The sequence below is a fragment of the Chrysochloris asiatica genome, unplaced genomic scaffold (genome assembly GCF_000296735.1).
Source record: "Chrysochloris asiatica unplaced genomic scaffold, ChrAsi1.0 scaffold00020, whole genome shotgun sequence".
Classification (NCBI taxonomy): Eukaryota; Metazoa; Chordata; class Mammalia; order Afrosoricida; family Chrysochloridae; genus Chrysochloris; species Chrysochloris asiatica.
The window spans coordinates 17,524,241-17,529,649 of record NW_006408538.1 but is presented as its reverse complement, the minus strand read 5'-3'; the positions used below and the strand labels follow the sequence as shown (position 1 = coordinate 17,529,649).

The following is a 5,409-nucleotide window of genomic DNA, read 5'->3' as shown; positions in this document are numbered from 1 at the left end:
TCTTCCTTATTCACTGTCCAGCTTTCGCATGCATATGAGGTTATTGAAAATACCCTGGTTTGGGTAAGGTGCACCTTAATCTTCAAGCTGACATCTTTGCTCTTCAACACTTTAAAAAGGTCTTGTGCAGCAGATTTGCCTAATGCAATACTAGTGTAGTGTTGTAGGGTCAGCAGAAATCATTTGATTTCTTGACTGCTGCTTCTGTTAGTGTTGATAGCTGATCCAAGAAGAACGAAGTCCTTGACAACTTCAGTCTTTTCTCCATTGATAAGAATGTTGTTTATTGGTCCAGTGCTGAGGATTTTTCTACATACCTTGAAGGCGATGCTGATCAGCTGGGATGTCTTCATTCCTATTCCTCTGTCGAATTTCTTCATTTTCTTTCTAATATCAGGGATGCTTTAAGAGAAAGTGCCTTTTATATGCTTCATTGGCATCAGGCCCCTGTCATTTGGATTCCCATTTGGCTCAGAGAAATTTCCTCAGCCAGGGCTCGGGTCCCATTCAGGTTTTTACTAGGTGCTGCTGGGCATCTTGATTGCTGCAAGTGCTGCGTGTGAGCTTTTTTGATCCTGAATTGTACCCTGGTCACTTTCCTAATAAATCTCATAATCATGACTATTGTCATGAGTTCTGTGTGCCCATTGCAATGGATTATTGAACCCAGATGTGAAGCAGAGAGTGCTGTGGGCCAAGACGGTTGGTTGTAGGGTTGAAGTATGTCTGAATTATGCTTCATAAGAAACAGGTTTGGACTGATAATGAGTTTGATCCTCTTTGTGAAGCCAGTTATACTCTGTCACATGGGATCCTTAGGAGTTGGAATTGACTCCAAAGCACCCAACAACAGTAGGCCTAGGCTAGGCTATGTCTGGAGAATTTGCTTTCTAAGAAGTTCCCAGATGATGCAGTTAGTACTAAGATCACACTTTGGAGACTACTGTTTTAAGAATTGCAATTTTTTTTTTTTTTGCATGTTTCTTTTTTTTCTTCATGTTTTATTGTGAATTATATGATATTTTACATGAGAGAACTTTAGTTTTATATTCATTCCACCGTATATCATTTCATTGCCATGGTTCCTATCCCCTCCAGAACTGCAATTTTTTTGCCAGAAGGAACAATTTAGCAAGTTGTTAAACTCTAAGTTAGGCTATCAGGGGAAATGTTCTGTTTATTAGCCATTTATCACTACCTAAACAGTGATTCTTTACCTTGACTGGGCATTAGAATTACCTGAGGATAATTTGAAAAATCCTGATATCCAAATTAACTAGAATAACTGTGGCTTGAACCCAGATATCAGTGTTTTGAGCCAGGTGATTACAAAGTACAATCAGGATGAAAGAACACTGTTTAAAAGGCCATTCTTTAGAGAATTTCAGCCAACAGATTGTATTATTCAGGTAGGTAAAGGTGTGTTTGTACTCTGGTAGGCCATGATAACATGTCAACATTGTTTTCTACACCTTTTGTAACTAAAGCAATGAGTTTCTCATTGGTACACATTATCTGTACTTGTCAAAGGATTGGTGTTGGTCAGTACCACCAAGTCGGTAGTGACTCTGTAGAGGGTTTCTGGTGTTGTAAAGCTTTATGGGAACACAAAGCCTCATCTCTCTCCCTTGGGGCCACTGATGGGCTCAAACTGCTCGTTAACAGTGCAGTATTTATCCTACAGAGCCACAACAGGACTCTGAGAAATGCTAACAATGGAAACATGCATTAATAATGTATGAAGTATAAATATAGGAAAATTGAAAGTTGTCAAAAATGAAATGGAATGCAAAAATACCAATATCCTAGGCATTAGTGAGCTGAAATGGACCAGCAACAACCAATTTGAATCTGACAGTTAAATGTTTACTATGGCAGGAACAACAAATTCAAAAGGAATGGCATCACCTTCATAGTGAAAAAGAACATTTTAAGATCTATCTTGAAGTAGAATGCTGTCTGTGATAGGATACTATCCACATTCCTGGTGTGGCACTGTAGGATAAACACTCAACCACAAGGTCGGCTGTTCAAACTCACTAGTCACTCCTCGGAAACCCTATACAGGGTCACTATGAGTTGGAACCGACTTGATGACACTTAATAACAACAACACACAAGAAAGATCACCTAATGCCACTATTATTCAGACTTACACAACAACCACCAAAGCCAGTGATGATGAGATTGAAGAATTCTACCAACTTCAGTCTGAAATTGATCAAAGACACATTTATAACTGCTGGTGATTAGAATATGAAGGTTGGAACAAAGAGGAAGGATCAGTATTTGGAAAATATGGCCTCTGTGATAGAAATGATGCTGGAGATCTCATGATAGAATTTTTCAGGAACAATGACTTCTTCTTTGCAAATGCCTTTTTAAAACAACATAAAAGGCAATTATACATGTGGACCTCACAAGACTCAAACTGACTACATCTGTGGGAAGCTCAGTATCATCAGCCAAAAGAAGGCCAAGGACAGACTGTGGAACAAACCATTAATTACTCATATGCAAGTTTAGGCTGAAGCTGAAAAAAAAATTGTAAGTCCACAAGAGCCAATATAAGACCTTGAATATCTCCCACCTGAATTTAGAGACTATCTCAAGAACAGATTTGATGCACTAGACACCAATGACCAAAGACCAGAAGAGTTGTGAGATGACAACAGGAAGAAAGCCAGAAGGTCATTTAAAAGACAGGAGAGAAAGAAAAGACCAAAATGAATGTCAGAAAAGACTCAAAAATTTGCTCTTGAGTGCAGAAAAGCTGAAGTGAATAATGGAAGAAATGAGGAAGTGAAAAAGTTGAACAAGAAGTCAGGTATATAATGAAATGCACACAGTCCTAGAGTTAGAAAACCAAAAGGAAAGAACATCTCAGTGTTTCTCAAGCTGAAAGAACTAAAGAAAAAATCCATGCGTTGCCGTGTAGTATTGAAGGACTATATGGGCAAAATGGAGTAGTAGCATGACTGTAGTACAAATACTGGACTGGTAACTGAATGGTTCAAACCCACCAGTCATTCCTGGGAGACCCTGTATAGGGTCACTGTGAGTGGGAAGTGACTCGACGGCACTTGACAACAACAATACTCCATCACATTTGTGGGTGTGTTTAGATGCAAAGGTAAATACCCATGGAAAAGTAACCTCTTTCTAAGCCCTATATATTTGTGGCTATACAACTACCCTCTCTCCCGTCTCTCCCAAACCTGTTCAGCCTCTGTGGTGAATGTGGTGGTGAATGTGGTGGTGACGGTGTGCCGTGGAGTCGGTTCCAACTCATAACGACCCTGCATAGGATTTCTGAGGCTGTAAGTATTTTCAGGAACAGAAAGCCTCATCTTTCTCCCGTGAAAATGCTGGTAGTTTCAAACAGCTCAACTTATAACCACTACAATGTTTCTACCCATAACACTTGTTGCAGGGTTGTGTAAATATAATATTATTTACTCCTCTCCCCTTTAACCCTTGCATTCCTCCCTATGTCTTCACCTGTCTTCATCATTCTTCCGCCAACCTCCTTTTTGTTGTATATCACCTTTTCCATCACCCAAGTTTAAACATGCCACCTCTAGCCCTGGTGTGGCACTGGATTACTAACCGCAAGGTCAGTGGTTCAAGCCCACCAGCTACTCCTTATTGTTGTTGCTGTTAAGTGCTGATGAGTTGGTTCCAACTCATCGTGACCCTATATAGGGTTTCCGAGGAGTGGCTGGTGAGTTTGAACCACCAACCTTGCGGTTCATACTGACCTTGTAATCCAACGCATGAACCTGCAACGTCACACCAGGACTTGTTGGAAACCCTATATGGGGTTGCTAAGAGTCAAAACTGACTCGTAGCACTTAACAGTAACTTAACACTTAACAGCCAGTGAATTACTCTCCTTTTCCTCCCACCCTAGTAACCATCAATTAATATTTCTTTTAACACGAAAACCTTTCCTTGAGTTTTTACAATAGTGGTCTCACACAAAATTGATCATTTTGTAATTGACTAATTTCACTCAGCATAATGTCCTCTAGTCCATCTCTGTTTTGAGGTATTCTGCAGATTCATTGCTATTCTTCACCATTATGTGTATGGACCAAAGTTTGTTGTTTCATTCTTCCATTGATGGACACAAAGGTTGTTTCCATCATTCTTCTGTTGTGAATAGTGCTGTGAAGTGTATATATCTACTCGTGTCATGGCTCTTATTTCTCGGGGATAAGAAAGTAGAGAGATTGCTGGGGTATATGGTATTGCTATATCCAACTTTTTGAGGAAGCACCATACTGTTTTCCACAGTCCCACCAGCAGTGTAGGAGGTTTCGAGTCTCTCCACTTCCTTGCCATCATTTATTATTTTCTGTTTTTTAAGCTTTGCTGTTAATACTGGGGTGATATGGCTAATGATCTTGAGCATTTTTCCATATGTTTGTTGGCTGCCTGAATGTCTCCTTTGTTGAAGTCCTCTGCCCATTTTTAAATTGGGTTATTTGTCTTTTTCTTGTTGAGGTGGTGAAGTTTTCTGTAAATATTAGAGATTAGTCCCTTGTCTGATATGTCATTGGAAAAACCTTTTTCCTGATATGTGTGTGAACTCTCTTTTTACTTTGGTGAAATCTTTTTAAAAATTTTTTTTAACTTTTTATTGTGAGTTGAGTGAAGGTTTCAAAGCAGATCATCAGTTTCACATTCAACAAATGATCCATTTTGTGTCATTACAGTGATTACAATCCACTCTCTGGACCATCAGTTAACAGTATTTACCTTTATTCACTTTATTTTTTTCCCTCCTCCCCACATCCACCTACCTTATACCCATCATAGAATGTTTCATTTAGCAAGAAAATCTTTTCTTAATTTTTATAATAGTGGTCTCAGACATTTTATCCTTTGTGGTTGACTAATTTCACTCAGCACAATGTCCTCCAGATTCATCCACATTTTGTAGATTCTTTCTCAACATTGTGTAATATTCCAGTAAGTGTATGTAGTTAAGTTTATTTAACCATTCTTCTGTTGATGGGCATTTAGGGTGCTTCCGAACATAGGAGTGCCTATATCTATTCATGTCACAACTTTTATTTCTTGAGGATATGTACCAAGTAAAGGGATTGCTGGGTCATATGGTAGTTCTACTTCCAACTTTTTGAGGAAGTGCCATGCTGTTTTCCACAGTGGTTGTACCATTTTACAGTCCCATCAGTAGTATAAGAGTGTGGCACTCTTGCCACACCCTTACCAGCATTTGTTATTTTTTGGAACTTTGCTGTTAATGCTGGAGTAAGATGATATCCCATTGGTGTTTTGATTTACATTTCTCTAATGGCTCACAGAAGCAGCAGTCAAGAAATCAAACGATGTATTACATTAGGCAAATCTGTTGCACAAGACCTTTTTAAAGTGTTGAAG

At 39.0% G+C, this 5,409-nt stretch overlaps 1 protein-coding gene across 2 annotated transcripts in view; it reads left to right on the top strand.

Annotated features, from left to right (window-relative positions):
* Window positions 1–5,409, top strand: part of PLA2G12B (phospholipase A2, group XIIB) — an 89,695-nt gene that overhangs the window by 9,334 nt on the left and 74,952 nt on the right. The gene's annotated exons all lie outside the window — the stretch shown is intronic.